Raw genomic sequence first — 23452 nt, forward strand, 5'->3', positions numbered from 1 at the left:
AGTTCCGTGGACGTGGGTAACTGCCCTTGTGGCTGTGCTGCCGCTGGATGGGTCCAGGGGTCTGGGCTCCTTTGGGTGCGTTGCCCTCAGACAGGTGCCCTGGTGGGTTGTCGACGGTTCGGGTTCTGTGGGGAGTGCTACCTGGGGTCTGGCCCGGTGTACGCCTGGCTATCCAGCCATGTCAGGGCCTCTGGTGTGCTGGGGGGCTTCGGGGCCTGTTGAGCTGGTAGAAGGGCATGGACATTAACATCTTATGGAAGATGATTACCCACTGAGGGGTTTGCACTCTGCTAGTGAAGGAAGGGGAGGGAGGGGGAGTGGGAATGATCCCAGCCTTGATGTCTATTGTTTTTTGTGTGGTGAGTGGTATGAATGTTAATGTTGGGGAGGGATTACATTTCTGTCGGGGGGATGGGAGTGGTGGGATGTAGATCTTTGCTCCCTGTCTCGTTCCTGGTCCATGCTGTCCCCTTGTGTGGCTTCGTCCGTGTTGGGGGTTCTGCATGGTGTGTGCGGGCTGGCCAGCCAGGTTTTTTTTTCCTTTCTCTGGATGGACAGGATGGTGGGGTGGCATATCAGCCCTGATGGCAGCTGGCTCGTGGGCCCTGCTGCCTGTCCCTAGACCCCGGGCTATAGTGGTGCGACTGGTGGGGCCCCCCTCTCTGGAGGGGTCTCTCAGGGAACGGGGGTGCCTAATGGAGTCAGCGCTTGGGTAGCCTGTGTGGGGCATGTCCCAGGGGGTACTTTTTCTGTGGGTTGTCTGGTCCGGGTGCGGGGTGGGGGGCCGGGCCCGAAGCAGCAACCAGATGGGTTAGTGTGGCTGTGACACCGCTCCCCCGCTGGGTCTTTGGTCCTGGTATTATTGGATGTGAGTGTTATGTGTAAATGCGCATCCGCATTTTTTTGTTTGTTTGTTTGCTTTGCGCCTCTTCATAGAGACGGTGTGTTATGAGTGGGGGCACTAGGGTGGGAAGGCGTGATTGAGCCTGTGTATTTAATTTTTTTCTTGTCAGGTTGGGGTCTGAACTGCTCCCTCTCCTAAGAACATCTCAATCCTCTGCTAAGTGCAGAGCCCATTCCCCCTGTTCTGCCCTACCTCCACTGGCTGGCGGATGGGCTCGCCGGTGCACTGGTGGTGTTCAATGTTTGGGGTTGGATGCTCCAGGGGGCCTGGCCTGTCGGGCCCAGCCTGTGATCCAGCCGGGGGGTTGGGTGCCCCTGAGGCCCCATGGCCGGATCCACTTCCGGGTAGCTGGAGCCCTCGGACTCATCCCCACATTTTCCGGGGGCTCCAGCATTGCAGTGCCTGGGGTGTTTCCTCGGGGCTGTCTCTCCTGCTCCCTTGGTGGGGGTCGGATTACCTGGGCTGGCCACTCCTTGATGCCTTTGCTCTTGGGGTCCTTTTGGGCATCTGGGGCTGTGGGTCCCCCCGGCGCTTGCCTCAGTGCTCTGGGGGGACGCCTCTTCAGCTTTTCACAACCACTAATGAGCATTTTCCCTTTGGATAAACTTTACATGCACAAGTGCACTCTCACAAACAACTACAGGTGCTTGGTTCCAGGTACTTAGAGATTCACTTCCGTACAGAAAGCACATATTTTTATCTTCAGGTAACACAGTATACATGTCAGATTAAATAAAACTACTTATACTCAGTGTTGGGCACGTTACTTTGAAAAAGTAATTAGTTATAGTTACTAGTTACTTCTCCCAAAAAGTAACTGAGTTACTAACTGAGTTACTCCACAATAAAAAAACTAGTTACTAGTAAAAGTAACTATTGCGTTTTGTGTTTCTCGCCCCAGTAACCCTCACCACCCAGCCCCCACCTTCTCGCCGTGTGTTTCAAAGCCAGCTGAATAGAGCGGACGACAAAGGCAAGAACCTGCAGAGAGTTTTGCATTTATTGCAACTCAGCGTAAATGAAATCAGGGGGGAACGCGATGTGAAGTGATTGTATGAAATTAACAACTGGGGATGTCTAATTCTGAAATCCTGTGTTTGGGTTTTTATAGATACTGCAACATCTATCTATCCATCTATCTATCTAGATGTATACTCTTTGTATGACATAAAATATGGATCTCCATCCCTGCCACAAAGGCCATCAAATAATGTTTAAAATAATAAATACAGTAGGTTGAAAAGGCAGAGTATCCATCCATCCATCCATCTATCCATCCATCCATCCATCCATCCATCCATCCATCCATCCATCCAGATTTATTGCACGCCTTTAGCGAGAATGCGCTGAATCGTGCCGCCTGCGCTGTGCGGAGATGCAGGGGAAACCGTATCTGATGGGGAAACGCAGCTCGACGTAACACCAGTATTTCCATGTGGAAAACCCTTTTTTGGTGCAGGAGTCCTCCTCACTCTCCATCTCTCTGTGTGTGCTGTACGTTAACACCCGCCAGCAGAAACACCCACCTATCCAACTGACAGACGGAATCTCACTATACATCAGCCAATCTCATCCTCCCCTCTCTCATGACGAGGTGCGCACGAGTCCTATCATGAAAAAAGGTTCATTGTGGGACCTGAGTAACGCGCAGTAACGGGGTGTCGGCAATGGTAACTGCATTATAGTTACAGTCAAAGTAATTAGTTAGATTACTTGTTACTAAAATAAGGTAACGGCGTTAGTAACACCGTTACTTTCAACGCCATTAGTCCCATCATTGCTTATACTTCAGCAATCTTATCTAGGTGTTACTTTACTGTATGTCTTGTACCATATCTGTTGGTTGTTCTGTTATTTTTACATGTCTTTGCAGGTGATGAAGCAGACTGAAGATATTTTAATGTTATCTCCTCTTTCTTTCATCTTTTCTCTTTTTATTCTGTTTTTCCTTCCCTGTTCTACTCACATTGCAGTGTCCATATAAACTGGAATACTCCCTACATAATTATAATAAATCAATTTATTAAAAAAATGTACAAATTATTTTCTCTGTAATTATGTATAAAATTGAATAAAATTTCATCTTTAATTAATTTACATCAGAAATATTTTCAATAGTAAATTTTCTTTTGATCCATCGTTTCTCTAAACTGTCTCCCTTCAGTTTTATAACCAATAAAATCCATAAACACATGCTGTCCCGTTTCAGGAATGTTGCTACTTTCACATAAACCTGTTGCATGTTTACCGATTATTTTAAGTGAACTATTCAAACCTGTTTGACCAATTCTGCATCATGAAATTTATGATTCTATTCTCCTGTTTCTTTCTGCTTTCCTTTTATTTCCCACATTTCTCTGAATTTTATATCAGTTCCCCCCTTTATCACTTATGTCCCAGTTTTCCTGCCATATCTCTAACATGATTATTATTATTTTCAATTCAATTCAGTTTATTTATAAAGCACCAATTCACAACACATGTCATCTCAAGGCACTTTACAGTTCACCGGATCATACAGTTAGATTGATTCAAAGTTTTCTATCTAAGGAAAACCAGTTGAGTGCCTCTACTCTTCGACTCAAATGCAATCCCTCACACTAAGCATACTTGTCGCGTCAGTGGAGAGGAAAAACTCCCTTTTAACAGGATGAAACCTCCAGCAGAACCAGGCTCAGTGTGAGCGGCCATCTGCCGAGGCCGGCTGGCAGGGGCGGACTTACCATTAGGCAAAACTAGGCAGTTGCCTAGGGCCCCGAGTTCCTGGGGGGCCCCCTAAAACTCCTTTTACATGTATGGTTAATTCAACAATTACTTATTTGTGCACATTAATTATGTTTTTGAAAAAAATCCTTTCGCTAAAATGCCATTAGAATTCTTATAATATTAAGTGTGTCTCGGGGCCCCCCCTACAGTGTCCACTACATTGGTTCAGTCCATTTGCTGCGCATGGGCAGAAAGGTCCAAACACACTGCAGCAAACTATTTGAAAAAACAAACGGCGCGAAGAGACGAGCAGAGCGGAGAAGAGAAAAGAAAGGAAAGAAAAAAGATGAAAACAAGTTACCCTAGCGGTGCTGAAAAGAGGAGAAAAAAAAGAATGAAGGTAGGAAGCTGCTTTCAAAGTTACCAAAAATGACTGAGTTTGGCTTCTTCACTGCGGCAGCGGCGAGCAGCAGCAGCAGTAACCTGCCACAAACAGCTGCAAGTCTGGCACCTGTTAAGGAGGATCCATCATGTGGAGTTGAACAACTAGTGAGTATTAAGCTGTCGAAGGGGACATTCCCCCTATATTGATAAGTATTTATTTACCTTATTGAAGATGGGTCATTTTAAAGTAAGTTTCTAATTTCATTTATATTTGCTACAAACGATGAAAAATCAATTATTTAGGTGTTTTTTTATGTTGAATTTCAGGAAAATCTCAGTCTTTTAAATGTTGTAAAATCACCCATAAGTTTTAGGTGTTTTAGTCTTTAATAATTTAAGTTATACATTTAAAAAAACATAAGGAAGTTATTACAAACATGTCACTCCTTTACAGCTTTGTATTTACATTGATTTGATATGTGTTATTGTGCACATGTGTTATCTTTTATATATATATATATATATATATATATATATATATATATATATATATATATATATATATATATATATATATATATATATATATATATGAGATAGAGATTATAATATGAGTAAAAGAAACAAAAGAATAAGAAAGACAAGGACAAAAGGGAGATAAATTCAGACTGAGAAAAAGACAGGAAGAGAATAAAACAAAAGAAAAAAAGAGTAAAATGAAACGGACAACATGAAAAAAAGGACAGGAAGAGAGGGATAAAAGGTAAAACAATGCATGTTTATTCTCTTAAAATGTCAATTTGTATAATTGACCTGTTGTTTTCTCATTTCAGATGGCCCTGTGCCGGCCTTTGCCTAGACTACTACAGAAAGGGACAAAAGAACACAGAAGAAAACCACAACAAAAAGGATAAGAAGAGAGGGACAAAAGGTAGAACAAATAATCTAAGTCTATTCTATTATAATTTCTGTATCTGTATAATGGGTCTGTTCTATATGTTGTCTTCTCAATTCAGAGGGCCCCATGCCTGTCTTTGCCTAGGGCCCCAAATTTCCTAAGTCCGCCCCTGCCGACTGGGGTTCAAGGAGACAGAAGCAGAGACACAAAAAGCAGCTATTAAAGGCGGTCCCGTCCAGGAAACACACAGCCAGCCAGACAAGCTCCGAGCCAGCTCCCATGTCAGAGGATGAAGAGAGCACATCCAGCCAGTCAGAGAAACAGGACTACACTGAAAAACAGGCTGATCTCCAACCTCTATAAACAATGGTGTTAATGGAAGCAGCACAGCTGATAATTCTCCCCAGGATGGAGTCACAGCCAAACAGAAACAGACGAGGAAAAGCTACTATGAGAAAAAGCAGAGAGAGCATAACATTAGAGATAGAATGAAGCAGAATGATGAAATGGGGGTCTCTATGTCCTCCAGAAGTCTAAGCCTATAGCAGCATAACTACAGAGATAGCTCAGGATAACCTGAGCCACTCTAACTATAAGCTCTATCAAAAAGGAGAGTTTTTTTTAGAGTTTTAATCCTACCTTAAAAGTAGACAGGGTGTCTGCCTAATGGACTAAAACCGGTAGTTGGTTCCACAGGAGAGGAGCCTGATAACTAAAAGATCTGCCTCCCATTCTATTTTGAGAAATTCTAGGAACCACTAGTAAACCTGCAGATTGAGAGCGAAGTCTGGTTCTTTCTGACGAGACCCGTTGGATCCTCTTCCTGATATCGCTGCTGATTCAATTTGGTTTTTATTAATTTCAGCATTAAAGTACTTTAAACTACACACACTGTACTATTTATCAGTACCTTTTGAAACTCAATTTTGTTTTGTTTTTTAATAATATATTGATTTGAAAAGAAAGTAAAAAAGGGGACATGGCAGTTAAACCAAAGTTTAAAGCGATTGAATTATTTTGAAATCTAATCATTTTATGTAAATTTGCTCGTGTTTTATGGCAGAGGAGGTCAAACATAAAATGTACTGTATTATTTGTATTTACATTAAGAGCCAAGCCTTTATCTCGAAATTGTAGTGTCTTGTGCCTAAAAACACACCAGGAGGCACAGTGAATCTCCCTAAAACTGCTGCCGTCCCTCTGTAGTCTAGTTCAAAACAGCTCCTGCAAACATCAGTTTGCTTAACAATGGGAACTACAGAACTATTTCTTTTAGAAAAGGTACATATATTAGGGTGAGCATATTTTGATTTCCATAAAAGAGGACACTGCCCAGCCACATCTCAAAGGTTAATGAACAGGCTTTATTATATTTATATGTATTATATTATGTTATTTATGTTATTCAGCTGAGTTACAGTGACGTAAACAAAATGGAAGTTGCATGACATCCTCAAATTTCTACTTTAGCTAAATGTACCTATATTTAACCACTGAGTAAAAGCTTTATACTGTGTTTTACGTGTGATTGTTTTCAGCATGAGACATAGATGGGCTGCGATGGAGAGAATCCTAGAATGATCCAGCCAGGCTTTCATAATGATGTTGTTCCACCAAACTGCGAGTGTCCAGCATCATCCACTCAGCTAGTAAGCAGTGTACTTCTGGAAGATGACCCAGCACCATTTAAGTGAAAAATGGAGGACAAATAAGCAGATCATGGCTTGTCTACAGCGAAAAGAAGGACAGTGTTATTTACTTTTGCCGTCACCTTTTTGGAAACACAGAAAGGAGCAATCAGCTAAGTGAGCTTAGTGCTTGGAAAAAATCTTTAATTTCTTTTGAGACAGCATGAAAAGTCAGCTGAGTACAAAACATAGATCGATAGATCTTAGGTGGCTACTTATAGTCTTCCCCAGTTGTCCTTTAATGTTTTACCCTTGATTCACATAAACTGCTTTATCTTAGCGTCTTCTGTTCCATCACAAACTCAAACCTTTCTAGGCAGTCTGCTTATTCCAACAATGTCAGTTGCACTATAAAATCATAGAGTCCCCCCTCTTAGTCTGTCAGAAAGGCAGATTGAGTCTATCTGTGACCAAGTGAAATGCATAATTTTCTGGAAAGCAGATCAGCCAGATAAGAGGTGAAACATTACAAGCAGTTGGCCTGCTAGGAATTAATTCTGTTGAACAAATGGTTCTCCCACAATAGGAAAAGTTGTACTCTGTCCAGCCTGTGTGGTTGCAGCTGACTGGTCATCACCTGCAATAAAACGGCACAAGGAACATGCCCTATCATGTGTAAACATCTGACCCCTCCTGGTTTCCAAGCAAGATGCCGGCGCGTGAACAACACGAGGCTCATCATCTCACCTTATTACCTCCCAAGGGAATTCACTTATCCTCACTGCTGTGTACTCACCACTCATCCAATGTGTGAAACCTACAGTGAGGACAGTTAAGGTGTGGCCAGAGGGCTAAGATGCGGTGCTCGAGGACCGGTTCAGGAATACAGTGCAGCCAGGGCTGAGCTGAAAAGGGGAATCAAGAAGGGAAAAACACCACTACAATAGTAAGGTGGTGGATCACTTTTCCAACTCTGACCCTCGATTTATGTGGCAAGGCCTTCAGATTCTCACAGACTACAAGAGCTCCACTACATCCCCTGCCTCCCCTGATGTATCCTTCCTCAACGAGCTTAACAATTTCTATGCTCGTTTTGAGAGAGGGAATACCAAAACAGCAACCAAGGCAGCCACTACTCCAGACCAACAGCCACTGGCTCTCCTCTGCACTGATGTAGGAGTGACTCTGAGCAGGATTAAATCCAACAAGGCTGCGGGTGCTGATGGCATACCTGGACGTGTCCTCAGAGCATGCTCTGGGGAGCTGGCAGGAGTACTGACGGACATCTTCAACCTGGCCTGGGCTGTGGTACCGACCCGTTTCATGTCTACCTCCATCGTCCCAATCCCCAAGAATTCCAACCCAACCAGACTCAATGACTACCGCCTGGTAGCTCTCACCCCCATCATCACCAAGTGCTTGGAGCTACAGTGGGCGCTGGTTGGAAATGGACACTTCACTCACGCTCCGCGTGTTTCACATATTGTGTGAAAAACATGTGACTACTATAGCCACTAGGTGGCAGTCTGACTCCATTTCGGCATCCCATGAGTCAGAAGTAGATAGGTCAATTACTAAACTGGGATGGGCTTTACATGTTCTGGGCTGTTGGTGTAGAGGGTAGAGGGAGTGGTGTGCAGCTTTGAAAGTTGAGGGTTCGATCCCAGCTATGGACAAATATTTTTCAAATTTTTTTTAAATCACTTTTTTATTACATTAGACCATAGGGATTATCATTCTACATTTTTATCTTACTGTATATATAGGTCTATTATATTGCATGCCTTATAGCCACAGTGTTTAGATATTTTTATAATTCTATTTACCCTATTCCATATTATATGTGTCATAGTCTGGCGGTGTTTGTGAATGAGAGATGGTGCGGCTCGGCTCATGTTCACGTGAAGCAGCAGATATGCAGCCCAGATGAGGAATTACTCTCAGTGAGTTTAAGACTTTATTATCTGCCGCGGGAGTTTGGTCACGTGATCGTGCTGTGCGTTTCCAAAGCGTGGTAAACAAGTTTCAGACTAGAGTCTGAGACGGGAGTGGATTTTCACTCCTGTCCCATCTCGCTCCGGAAGCAGTGATGGTTTTTGGGTCGTGTAGTTTTTTTGACTCGCAATATGGTGTAGGCTTCAAGGAAAAAAACTACAAAATGGCGGCGCCGCGCCAGTACTGGATTTTTTTTCTTTCTATTTAATTTTATTTTTTGGCATCGATCCTAGTTTTTTTTTGTTATTATTGGTTTGCTCCCGCTCCTGTCTGCTCCCGTTAGTGTTTAATACTGTACTGTCCCAATCACGTGATCGTTACTAATACTGACTCCCATCCCACAATACTTCAATGTCTTTTTTTTATTTTTTGACAATATGATCATTAGACGGGTAAAACTTATGAATTATTTTTAAATGATATTGCTTTAATTTTGGTGGTCAGCAAACATCGGTTGGGTAAGAGCCAGACCTTCTTCCAGTCAATGTTTTGCACAAATTTATTCCAGTATGCAGGGCCGGATTTAGGAGGATGGGGGCCCCTGGGCTCGAGTTAAAAAAAATAATATATATATTATATATATATATATATATATATATATATATATATATATATATATATATATATATATATATATATATATATATATATATATATATATATATATATATATATATATATATATTGTATGTGTGTTTGTTTTGTTTTAGAGGATAAATAACATGCAAATACCAGAAGAAATTGCTCCAAAGACTTAGGCATAATCTATAGGAGACATAGGAATTTTGTATTCTTCTAGAAACTCTTTATAAGAGTAAAGAAGACCCTCTTTGTTAAATAATTGGTCAACCAAAATGTTATTATTAAACCAATAATCAATAAATAAGGATTTATGTTTAAACAATATGTCTTTATTGTTAGATTTGTTAGAACAGACTTCTTCACTCTGCTCCACTCTCCCCATGCTCACACAATACGTCACGCAACCAGGAACGATAAAAGGCTGGACCTTTTTTATGCAAATGTTAAGGATGCATACACCTCTGCCCCCCTCCCCCCGCTGGGTCGTTCAGATCACAACCTTGTCTACCTGCCCCCCCATTACATTCCACTGGTGAGAAGGACAATTGCACAGTCAGTGAAAGTTTGGTCAGATGACGCCACTGAGGAGCTGAGGGATTGTTTCAGCACCATAGACTGGAGCATGTTCAACAGCCTGACTGAATGCATCACTGACTACATGACCTTCTGTGTGGAGAGCATTGTGCCTACACCAAGTTTGCAGATGAGTTAAACAGCTTCTTCACCCGGTTTGACTCCCCTCACACTGGTCCCCTCCCTGCCCTCAACTCTCCACACACTTTCAACCACCAGCCCCCCAGAGACCTTTCCCCCCCACCGCCGCCACTCCCACCAACCCCCGACCCATCCACACCTCTAGTCGTGCCTTCCTCCCCCCTCACAGTAACACCAATGCAGGTGAGAAGGCAGCTGAAACATTGGAAAGCCTCAAGACCAGATGGCCTCCCCTCCAGGCTGCTAAGGACCTGTGCAGATGAGCACTGTCAGATCCTCAGCAACATGTACAACCTGAGCCTCGGCCTGGGGGTGGTCCCCACCCTGTGGAAGACCTCATGTGTGGTTCCGGTTCCCATATCAGCCGGATTGGAGCAGTGGTTCTAGAGGAAATTTATTTGGAAAATTTCTGAAATGTTTGCATTTCTGGCCTCTAATAGTATCTTTGATTCCAATTATCTCTAAAAGTAATAAAGCCAAACACTTTAAACTTGGTAGATCTATGGAGGGTCCTAAAAATATTCAATCCCTAAAATATCGGCCGGATTGGAGCAGTGGTTCAAACTTATTTGGAAAATTCCTGAAATTTTTGGCCTCCAATACTAGCATCTTTAACTTCAATTATCTCAATAAAGCTAAACACTTCAATTTTCACAATCGATACAAACATTCCCACATATGTCCAATGTGAAAGATTATGAGGATATGAGCAATTGTTGTGAGGAAATCTTTATTTAAAAATCTAAAGCAGCTTTGTTTCCAACACAGTGCTATTTAAACAAGTACACAGCGGGATCTAATTTGTCATATTGATAACAGTTCAGGTTTAGATTATGAACAAAATTAAAAACAATTATGTTGCATATACTCTATATTATCCTAATTATGTACAGCATTATAAAACAAAATTACAAGCAGGTTTATCAATACAGAAGATCCAACAATAACTGCCTTGCTCATTCTCCGACATTGTGTACTGAGAAAAGTGGTTTTCACAAGTCTCACCATGCTCACTGCACTAAATATTAATATTAAGAAAATATTTACAAATTCTACAATGTCTAATAAGGCATCATTATGAATGTTAATGATGGTTACAATGGCTGCATCTCAATTCACAGGCTGCCTACTTTGGAGTGTATGTATGTATGTATTGTATTATTTTCATGTTAATTTACACTTTGAGTAAGCTTGAAAAAGTAATCTCCAGGTTACCATTCCAAAGTCTTTTTCTGTAGAATTTCATCAATCCATCCAAATCATCAAACATTCCTTTTTTCTAGCTTTAAAGAAACACTACAGAAAATATCATTTAAATTGTTTTCCTCTACTTTAGAAATGCAAAGATCCAGGGACAGGGAAGCCCACTGCTGTCACCTGGCCCTGGTTTGTCCTCATGGATTAGGTATTAGGACAGAGGCCGTCTTTTGCCCCACCTGTCCTAATTGCCTCCATTCCTGAGGACACACCAGAGCTAGATGCTGCAGAGGCTGAGCAGCACACAGATGAGCTTGGAGTCTTCTGACTGCAAGTGGGACATCATCTGGGGGGTCGGGGTGCCTCTCTCCACTGTTCACCACAACGTCCATCAGGGTTTGCAGGGCTGACCCAATCGACGGCTGCCATGTTACTAAAAAAGTTTAAAAAGACGCAGAAAATAATGACTTTACTAAAACTGTTTTCATAACCCTGAAATAAGAACAGCTGAAATGTGATTCTACTTGCCATCTAAATGTAAAAGTGGTCGGGTAGACCCTCCTCCAGGGCAGACAGCTGGTCCCTCCATGGAGCACCACTGACTGCTTTCAACACGTTCTCCCCCTCCTCATCCTCTGGCGCCGTGATGTTACCGGCTCCCAGGAAGATGTTGTGCAGGACAGCTAATGCCGTTATGACCTGTAGAAAAAAATAGACAAAAACATTTACTTTTATTCAGTCATCTATCTTTTTTCATTATCTTTATTACATGATTTATTAGAATATAAATTGTACTTGATCTAGATCCACTATTTAACTTATTTTTTCCTTTTTATATTTAGATTTTTTTACCTGTATTATGTTTTTTTATATATATAATTGCAAATAAAATCAGGCAGTAAGGGGATAACAATTTAGACAAAAAATGATTTATTTCTCCACAGTTTGGCTTCTCAACACAACATTAGTGATAGTGAAAGTAGTGATTTAAGTCAGTTATTTACAGGGTTTGTACACATTTAACTATTCAATTCAAATGACTAAAGTTACAAACAAATAAATTACAAACCTACAAATAAATATAAAATTTGATATTTAAACATATTCATCAATCTGCTGACAAGCGTTTTTTATTTAACTATCATTTAATGCAGGAATAAATTGCAGACATTTTTATGTGTGCATGCATTTTGGTTGTATTAATATTGATGCCAATTCAAATCAAATGTCCTTGTAATAGTAATGTGCAGATAAACAGAGCAGCATTTTATGTCACCAAATAAAGACATTGGGAGTTTGCATCCCTGCAGCTGTTCCCCTAGCAATGTTGTGTATGAAAATCTAGGTTAAAGTTGTTCTGAATTATGTGTGGCATATTATTTTTATTTTGTCTTATCCTGATAAATACTTTCAGTTGGTTTTAGCATTTAGCATACATGTAGCTGCCGAGGTGTTTTGTGTTAGCTGTAGTTCACTTGCAGCTTCTAGATTCCCTAAAATGTCTGTCTGCTTTAATCAAACTTACAATTTAACTGAGACTATAGTTGGCCGGCCAGTATAACATATCTAAGTTAGCATAAATTTAACTTCACATTCAGTTCTATCAACAATTGGCTACGGTCGCTACGTGCTAACAAGCTAACGTAACGTAGCCAGCCTGGATACTAAATACTATGAAAGTTAGCCAACATTAGTTAGTTTATCATTGGGACATTATAGCCGTTGATTTAATGTTACATTATAAACAACCACCACCAATCTTTCTGTTAACTTACCAAAATGTCTTTCTGGTGAACTGCGACGTGTCTCTTCAGGTTGTGTTTTTTCCAGCTATCATGTGGCCATATTCCTTCCCTTCCACTAAAATCAAGCATTTGGTTTTGTTTTCCACTTCGATGAAGTGAAAATATATCCATAGATCACGTCTCCTCTTTCTCCCGAAGCATGTTTCACTTTTAACCTGTCGCCGCCTCGCCTCTGTGTCCGCCCGTGTGTGGCGGAGGAGAAAGGATTTGATAAAAACAATAACGTCACTACTGGAAAGTTACTTGATAAATAAAGCAGCGACGCTACGGTCAAGCTACTGGAAAATGTAGTTAAACTAATAGCTTCGCTACATGTAGCAGCGCTACTGCCCATCACTGGAAACTATGTAATGATAATGATAATAATAAATAATAACAACACACAAAAACAGTATAACAATACGCCTGTTATTATCATATTAAGATGTTGAGGCTGTAGAATGATAATCCCTATGGTCTAGTTAATAAAAAAGCGATAAAAAATAAAAAAAACATTTAAGGCAACAATAATAAACCCGGCCACAACTGGGACCGAACCCACAACCCTTTGACTCGTAGCTACTCAGCTTACCCTCTACGCTATCAGCTCGCAACGCATGATACCCCTCGCAGTGTGCTTCTTGACCAGACTCGGAGGGGTGTCACATATTTTACGGCAAGAAAGTAACACACAAAAACAGTATAACAATACGCCTGTTATTATCAGAGCAAGATTTTGAGGGAGTAGAATGATAATCCCTATGATCTAATGTGATAAAAAACGGTGTGGTAGCGACAGGTGGGTGCTTTTTTTTATTACAGACCAAGCACAGAAACTCTCGATGGATTTTAATGAAGTTAAAGATTAGCTTGACTTTTGATCCTCAAAGCTGTCAACGGCACTTATATTTTACAAAACTAAAGAAAATATATTTCCTTACATACCCTTTTGAATAACTTTGGCTTATCTTAATGAGGAATCAACTTTGGATATGATTTTAATTTCAACATCACCAGCCGCAGCACTGTCTCTGTTGACTTTCTCTGGTTGCGCCTCAGTCCGTATCCCCGGCTCCAACTTAATTAATTTTATTTTTCATTAAATAATAGAGATGCAAATAAATAGAAATAAAAAGTTCTCAGATAAGATCGGAGGTGTATCTATAACTACGCAACCAATTTCATAAAATAAGATTATGCTGTCTATGTTAAATTAATTCATTAACTTTATTTTAATCCAAAATAAAATAGCACAATATCACACCAAGATCCCCAATAAACCTGCTTTTCAGTTGACTGCAGGCCCACAAACGTCACTTTTAGGACGGCAGAGGTCCCAAGCGCCACCTGGTGGTTATCCGGGTACATTGTAGTTATTTTTGAAATAAAAAAACTGGCCTCAGGAAATTCATCGTGATTCACGTGGGAATCACACAGGAATCATGCAGGAAACCGTCCATTTCCAACCAGCGCCCACTGTACTGGTCCTAGCACACCTCAGATCCTGTCTTCACCCCACATTGGACCCCCACCAATTTGCATAAAGGCAGAATAGAAGCACAGGGGATGCAGCCTCTGTAGCACTGCAATCTGTCCTTTCTCACCGCTCACATTCTATGCCATATGTCAGCACAAGATCCAGAGTATAAAGAGGAGATTGTGTGACAATTCCCATTTGAACAAAGCCAATAGTGTCTAAGATAGCATTAAAGGCTGCTCTTAAGCTATTTTCTTCAATGTCAGCATGGATGTTAAAAGCTCCCACTATGATGACCCTGTCAGTATTTTATACCAAATCAGAAAGGAACTCTGAAAAATCATCTAAAAATTCAGAGTAACTACCTGTTGGACGATAGAAAGTTACAAAAAGAAGAGGTTTTCTTGCCTTGGAAGTAATCAGTAAATCAGACTAAAAGATTGTTGCTACTCCTCCTCCTAGCCCAGAACTTCTGGATATGTGAAAATTTAAATAGCTTGAAGGAGTTGCCTCATTTATGCTGACATAATCCTCTTGCTGCAGCCAGGTTTCTGTAAGGCAACATAAGTCAATGTGACTATCACAAATCAAGTCATTAACTAGCAGACTCTTAGAGGAAAGAGATCTTATGTTAAACAGACCACATTTAATCATTTTAACTTTTTCCGCAATTGGAGTTATTTAAAAATTTTTTCCCACATAAATTTTTTCATTGGGTTATCAGGTACAACACATTCATTAACATGAGAATACATTTCACTTATCCCCCACTCCCCTACATTCCCAGGAATACAGTGAGAGATGTTAACAATAAGCAAACGTGATTCTCTCCCTCATAACGAGAAAACAGGAGGGGAGAACAGTTACCAACAAGCAAATTACAAAAACGAAAAAAACAAAAACAAAAAAAAGGTGGAAAAAATGTTAATAAACACACAGAATTTAGAGGAGGGATCTAAAATGCTTAGATAACCAAATAAAAAATATAACTATATCGGCTATTGCATGTTGTGCTTAAGGATCGACCACCAAATCCCTAACCCAACCTCAGGCCTCTCTTAAAATCCTGGCTGGTGTTCCAACAGTTCAAACCACTGGAAAATCAGGAGTGATTCAATTAGAGAATTAGAGAGGGGTTATGTCCATGTATCTTGATTAAAGCCATACTTTTTAATCATCTACGGAGGAAGTTGAGTCCACTAAGGAAAGAATGGTATTCTACATTTTTTAAAATTTGTCAACGCATCCCCTAATCCTGTATTTAATTTTTTCTAAGTGTAGGAGTGACATTAGATCCTTCAGCCAAGAGTCAGGGGAGGGAGGATTCTTATTCTTCCATTGAAGTAATATGTGTCTTCGGGCTACCAAAGATGCGAAAGCAATAGCGTTACTTTCCCTGTTTGTGAAGTGTGTGAAATCCTCAAGCACACCAAAGATGGAGGTCAGAGGACTCTGAAGCACTGGTTTGTTTAGAGCTTTTGTGAAAGTATTGTAGAAAGAGGACCAGAATGAGCTTAATCTGGGACAGGAAAAGAACATGTGTGTATGATTGGCTGGTGACAGATAGCATCTGTTACAACTATCACTTGTATTGAAGGTTTTTTTAAGTTTAGCTTTGGAGTAGTGTATCCTGTGTAGGACCTTAAACTGAATTAGGGTCAGACTGGAACAAGATGAGGTGGAGTTGACCCTGTCAAGGGCCCTCTTCCACTCCTCATCTGACACGGTGCAACCCAACTCCTTTTCCCAGGAATTTCTAGTCACCAGCGAGGATAGTATTGATGACAAGATTAATTTTGTAGGTACTGAAATGAATCCACGAGCAGCTGGGAGAGATAGAATGATATCAATAAGAGTTCGAGGAGGTTTATGGGGAAAATTGGGAAAGTTACAATGAGCAAAATCTCTGGCCTGAAAATACCTAAATAAGTGGGATTGTGGGAGGCCAAACTTAGTTTGGAGGTTATCAAAGGAAGTAAAAATGTTCTTGTCATAAAGTTGATCAAAGTTTACCAGTCCCTTCTCTTTCCGCAGAGAAAAAGTCGGATCAAGTGAAGCTGGTGGAAATAAGTGATTTTCACAAAGGGGCATTAGTAGGGAAAGACAGGTGATTTTAAAGTGCCGTTTAAATTGTCTGAGGATTTTCATAGTAGATAATACAATCGGGTTGGAGGTGACTTTAGTGGAATGAACATTTAGAGGTGAGCATAGTAAGACTGATAACGACACGTGACTAAGCTTCCATCTGACACCAGTCTGTGTTGGGGGTGTTGTACCAGGTATAGACCTTTTGAATATTGGCTGCCCAATAATATGCCCTGAAATCTGGCAATGCTAGGCCTCCCTTGTCCTTTGGTCTTTGCAATACTAAGTGTTTTGCATTTGGAGTCTTTCCTGACCAATAAAATGTGAAATAATCTTATCCAATTCATTGAAAAAACTTTTGGGCAGTTATATAGGTAAACACTGGAAAAGAAATAAAAATTTTGGTAGAACACTCATTTTGATAGAATTTATCCTGCCTAGGAGTGACAGTGGGAGATTATTCCAGCGTGATAGGTCTGACTTCACCTTTGTAACCAGCTCTACAGTGTTATGCTTATGTAGTAAAGGGAGACTATCCAAAATATTAATTCCTAAATATTGAAACCTAGAAGAGGCTCATTAGGAGGAAAGCATTAGCTTTTTTTTATATTCAACTTATAACCAGAAAAGGAACCAAAAGTGTATAAAATGTCCAGAAATTTGTCCATGCAGACAGTGGGATTTGAGACATAGAGTAAAAGGTCATCTGCATAAAGTGATACTCTGTGCTCGTTCCCGTTCCTATATACCCCATTAAAAAGCGGTGAGCTCTTAAGGGTAATGGAAAGCGGTTCTATTGCAACGGCGAACAGCAATGGTGATAGTGGGCATCCTTCGCGGCAGCCGCGTGTTAAAGGAAAGAAGTTGGATTGTGTCAAGTTTGTTTTTACACTGGCAACTGGGGCACTATATAATAATTTAATCCACGAAACAAAGCTCTGGCCAAAGCCAAACCTATTTAAGACTGCGAATAAATAATTCCATAATTCCATTTGTTAAAGAAAAAATATTATTTTTAGTTTTTAATACAGTTAATCTTATGGCATGTGTAAAAGGTATGTTGAACACTCTCATTTTGAACATATTTCTTAATTTTGAACAAGTTTGTGAAGATAACCTTTCCTTGAACCAAATTACTGAATTTAAGTTTGTTCCTGAGAATTTATGGCAGGAAGAGGCCCCGCATTCCACAGCTATTCTGTGAGGTCTTATCTTATGTTTTCTTTAGCCAGAAGACCTTAGAATTCCTGGACGCCAGGCCATAAATTAGGGGAGTTCTAAGTTTCTCTGAGTGTCAGAGATAGCTGCTGGTTGGAGGAGCAAAAGCCAGCCTTATTTGAATAAATTAAATACAAGAGGATAAAACTTTCTACACAGAAGTAACAAATCAGATTTGCTCTTGCAACTCTCCAAAGATGTCTTTGTACGTGTTTGCTTTCTTTCCTTCTCTCCATTTATGTCAGGTAATTGAATGTATGTCTCTGCTGTTCTGCAGTTTCTGGTGTAAGTTTGTGCATTGTCTTATTTCTAAGTTTATGCATTGTCTTATATTGGATTAAACTCTGTAATTCTGTGACGTCAACACGCATTGCTGGTTTTCCTTGTGGCCACACGCAGCTCGCCGAGAGGACCTGGGATATAAAGGAAGAGAGAAAGCCTTTTTCCAAAGTTAACTATTTTAGAATATTTTTCTTCCTTAACACATTCCACTCTTTCAAAAGCTTTTTCAACATCCATAGAAATTACCATCTCAGGGTCTTGTGATTCAGGCTTCGACAGTATTATATTGAGCAGACGGAATACATTTGAGGATGATTGTCTACCTTTTATAAACCCCGTTTGGTCCTTTGAGATTATTTTTGGCAGGCAGGGGTCGAGGCTGCCGGCGAGGGTTTTAGCCAATATCTTATCGTCACTATTGAGCAAACTGACAGGTCGCCAGTTGCTGCAGTTCTCAAGGTCTTTATTTTTCTTTGGGATGAGCGATATTGATGCTTGAGTTAAAGTCAACGGAAGGGTGCCACGTTCAAGGGAGTCATTAAACATGTCCAATAATAAAGGAGCGAGCTGGTCAGAAAATTTCTTGTAAAAGTTGGAGGTAAAGCCATCCGGGCCTGGTGCCTTGTTACTCTGCATTAATTTAAGGCTGGCTTTCACCTCTTCCAGATTGAGAGGGGCATCTAGAATGTTTTTGGAATTATTGTCCACAGAGGGGAGAATTAAATTATCTAGGAATTGGTTCATTAGAGTAGTGTCTGATTAGGCTTCTGATTTGTATAAATCAGAGTAATATGAAGCAAAAGTATTGTTTATCTCAGTTGAGTGTGTAACTAAAGTTTGGGGGTTGTTACGAATTTGAGTAATGAATTGGGAAGAGGATTGATGTTTTAGTTGCCTTGCTAGTAACCAACTAGCCTTGTCTCCATATTCATAATAAGTGCCCCTTGTACGCTTTAAAGGAAACTCTGCTTTGTTTGTGGAAATAAGGTCAAATTCAGTCTGTAATTTCAGTCTCTCCATATGGAGAGTAGCATTGGCTGAGATGAAGAGCTGTCTATCACTCTGAGAAATTGCTGCAATCAGTTCCAGTTGTCCTTGCCTTTCATCCTTTCGTGCCCTGGCATTTTATGAAATAATTTCTCCATGGATTACTGCTTTGAGGGTTTCCCACAGAAGAGAAGGTGAGGTAGAGTCAGATTTGTTGTTTTCAATAAAGCGGGAAATCTTATCAGAGATAAATTCGCAAAATTTGTCAGATGATAAGCTTCCAACGTTTAATCTCCAGTGTGAGTGGCCTTTGGATTTAGGGGCTAATTCCAGGTCTAACTATAAGGGGGCATGGTCTGAAATGAGTATCGATGAGTATTCACATTGTTTCACTGAGGGTGTTGGGATCTGGAGTTCTATCCACCTTTCTCCAGCAGAGGGCGCCCTAGGTCTCCTGGAGCTGAAGCTGACGACCACAACTGCAGCTCATTGGCTCATCAGGAGACCAGCATTTAAGCAGCGGCAGGACAACACTTCAGCGCCAGAGTGTTAAGCCAGTTACGGTTAGCAAGCCTGAGCCAACCTGCCTGTCTGATTCTCTGACTTCCCTGAAAACCTGAATCTGAAATCTAACCAGTTTTTGTCCTCTCTGCTTCTTAGTAAGAAACCTGACTGAACCCTGGAACACTGGAAGAGTTTTTCAGCTGAACCTGCCTGCCTGCTCTCAGAAGCACATCTGAGGATCAAACTATCTGAACCTGCCTGTCCGTTCTCTGGAAGAGAACTGGAAGAAACTCAGAACCTAAACACTGACAAGTCTGAAGTCGAGCCCTGCCATTGCCTAGCCCTCTGCCGACCATCTGCCTCTGGACCCTCCTGGTTCCCTCCCTCTGTTGCTCAGCCTGAACCTCACCACAGGTACAGACATGCACAACTCCTCTGATAAGATCAACAGCTTCCTGGCAAACCTAACTGTCCCTCTCTGCAGAGAACCCTGTGTGACCAGTCCCGGATTTGTTTCCCAGGATCACTTATTAACTTTGTGTTTTCTCAATAAACAGTCAAACTTTTCATCTGTTTCCCTGTGTGTTCTGCATGTGGGTTAGGCACCTAAATCCCATCATGACAGAGGGTAGTAAAAGCTTATCAAGAAAAAAGTTATCTATCCGGGAGTATGTCTGATGAACCTGGGAGTAAAAGGAAAACTCTTTTGCTGTCGGATGGTAAAAGCGCCACACATCTACACTGCCAATTTGATCTGTGAACACAGACAAACATTTAGCTGCTTTGGATTTAGTTATTTTTCTTAAACAGGATCTGTCGAGCATGGGATTGATAGATAAGTTAAGATCCCCTCCAAAGATGAGATGATGTGTGTCTAGGCATGGAATGGAAGACATAAAGTTAGGGCAGTCCCAGTTAGGGGCATAAACACAAACCATAATAACCAGGTTTTGAAACAGCACACCAACAACAATAATATAACCGCCATTGGGATCAGATATGACCTGTTCCGCTGAGAACTGTACTCGTTTGTGCAGTAAAATAGCTGTACCTCTCAAGCGGCTGTTAAAGTTGGAGTGGAACACCTGTCTCACCCAGGGTTTTCGCAGTCTGATGTGGTCGCAAAGACAAAGATGGGTTTCTTGGAGGAACACTATGTCTGTTTTCATACACTTAAGATGTGACAGTACTTTTGTCCTTTTAATAGGTCCACCGAGCCCCCTTACGTTCCAGCTTGTGAACCTGAAGGTTCGCCCTGTGTCCTTCTGGCTTATGTCAATCATGAAATCAGTGTTAAACTGTCAGTCCTGTAAATGCTGATGGAATGGTGGCCTAGCCAGGTCAGTTTAGTAATGTGAGGCAAGGCAGCAACAACATATACAAAGCTATCGTGCAAGTCAATGAAAAAAGAAAATACTCTTCTATTAAAAATAAATCGAAAAAACAAAGAAATCCAAAGCACAACAGAAAATGTCCTTAGTGACACCTTTATGTTTAAAACCTTCTTACATATGTGTCCTAACCTAATCTGAAACACAGATAAGCATGCAGGAATTACCATTTTACACAACCGATTGACTGGAGTTTGCTTCCCTCCTAACTTGTTGGGATCTGGAGATCTGCCACCTTTCTCCAGCAGAGGGCGCCCCGGGTCTCCTGAGCTGAAGCCACCAGCACACCTGCGGCTGATCATCTCATCAGGAGACCAGCTTATAAGCAGCGGCTTGTCTTCCCTTCATTGCCAGAGTGTTGAATCAGTTACGGAAGATCCTGACTGAAAACCTTCCCAGTAGTCCCCTGCCTGCCTGCTCTGAGAAGCCAAACCAGAAGATCCAATCACCTGAACCGGCCCACCAGCTCTCTGGGAGAGAGCTTGGATAACCTCAAGTCTGAAGTCAGTTCCTGCCGCTGCTAAGCCCTCTGCCGATCCTCAGTCTCTGGACCCAACCGGTACCCTCCCTCTGAGGCTCAGCCTGAAACTCTGGACAGTGAACCCCGTGTGACCAGCCCTGATCTGTTTCTTGCATCTCATCCCTGACCTGTGGTTTCCTCAATAAACTGTTAACTTTTTCCTCTGTCTCCTGGTGTTCTGCATTTGGGCTAGAAACTAGTACCCAACATGACAAAACACTCTGGCCAACAACCTAGCCCAGCGGAGACACTCCGGAGGATGTTGGAGGAACAACAGACTCAGATTCTGAACCTGGAAACCGCCCTTCGTGAGAGTCACGAACATCAAACTAAGAGGTTTGAAAGTGCCATCCGTGAGTTTCACACCCGTTTAAATATGACTATTGAGACTGTGCAGAGCTTAGCCGGCTTTCTCAGAGAAGCTACTCCCAGAGCGGAGCCAGCTCAACTTCCTATTCCGGAACCAGATCCGCCTCAAAGGTCAGAACCTGTTCCGTCACTTCCAGAGTTCCGTCCGTCTCTTCCAGAGAAATTCTCAGGTCTTTCTAGTAAATGCAAAGGATTTTTGTTTTAGTGTAAATTAATTTTTGAACACTCCCCGTCCAGCTTTTCCAATTAAAAGAGGAAGATCGGATTTATTCTCTCAGCTAACCGGAAGAGCTCTCGAATGGGCTGAAGCCAGATTTGCCTCAGAAACCAGTTTCCGGTGTACTTTTGAACAATTTTTAAAGGAGTTTTCCCAAGTCTTTAATCAGGATTCTGAAAAAGCAATTGATTCTCGGGCTCTATTAAGTCTGAAGCAGGGAAATCGGACTGTGGCCGATTTCTCGATAGACTTCCGGGTCAAATCGGCAGCATCCGGCTGTAATGAATGCGCACTTAAGAGCACCTATTTCCAGGCTCTAAACGAAGAGATTAAAGACGAACTCGCCTCGATCAATGAACCTGAAACTCTGGAAGACCTCATCAGATTGACTATTAGCCTGGATAACCGTCTGCGAGCCAGATCCAAGCCAAAAGTTAGAGGTCATGTTTTACCTGTTTCCGTTTCTATGGCCAAGAAAAGGGACGTCTCATCCTCTTTTGTTTTCCCTGAAGATGAGTTCAGAACTGCCCAACCTGTATCTGACCCTGTGACTAGAACTAATTTTGTTTCTCCAGCCTTAGAATCATCTGAGGGTGAGCCTATGCAGATTGGTCACACTAGGCTCACACCCGATGAGAGGCAAAGGAGGTTTAAAAAGAACCTTTGCATATATTGTGGAGAACCTGGACACTTCGTTTCGACCTGTCCAGCTAAGATAAAGAGTCGGGGCTCGCCAGAAATTATGAGGAGTCTGGAGAACCATCTACAAGATAAGAGATCTCCTCATCTCCTGTTACCTGCTACTCTGTTTGCCGCTAATCAGACTATCACTTTGTCTGCATTTATTGATTCCGGTTGTCAAAGGAATTTAATTGACTCTAACCTTGTCCGACAATTAAACATTAAAACTATCCCCTTGAAGAAGCCTCTTAGAGTCTCAGCCATTGATGGAAAGAGGTTACACCAAGTTACTCACAAGACTCAGCCTCTTCAGCTCCAGATTTCTGGTAATCACCAAGAGCCTATAACCTTTTTTGTTTTCCCTTCAGCCTGTTCTTCCTTAGTTCTGGGGTATGAGTGGTTAGAGCAACACAACCCTCATATAAATTGGACTGAGAGACACGTTGAATCATGGTCTGCCTCCTGCCAGGTCTCCTGTCAGTCAACCTGTCCCCGCTCTGCCGAACCTACAAGAGTCCCTCTGCGGCCGCCCCAAGCGTCCAAGAGCCCTCAGTTGGTCCTCCAGGCCACCTCGGAGGCTGCACCTGTGCCGTTGTGGGCGGCTCCCTCCATGCTGCTACCAGAGCCGCAGTCGGCGGTCTCCTCTGTTCCTGTTTCGGAACCGCGGTTGGCGGTTCCCTATGAATCTGCTCCCGTGCCACAGTGGGCGGTCCCCTTCTGGACCCGTTTCTGAGCTGCCACCGGTGGTCCTTCGTGAATCCTCTGAGACTTTTTGCCCTTGCCCACCCTGGGTGGGTTGTTTTTTTTGTTGTGGACTTATTTTATTTTTTTTCCTTTGGTTTCGGCTGATCATCTCATCAGGAGACCAACTTATAAGCAGCGGCTTGTCTTCCCTTCATTGCCAGAGTGTTGAATCAGTTACGGAAGAT

This window comes from Cyprinodon tularosa, unplaced genomic scaffold (genome assembly GCF_016077235.1).
Source record: "Cyprinodon tularosa strain WSP-4 unplaced genomic scaffold, ASM1607723v1 ctg1207, whole genome shotgun sequence".
Taxonomy (NCBI): Eukaryota; Metazoa; Chordata; class Actinopteri; order Cyprinodontiformes; family Cyprinodontidae; genus Cyprinodon; species Cyprinodon tularosa.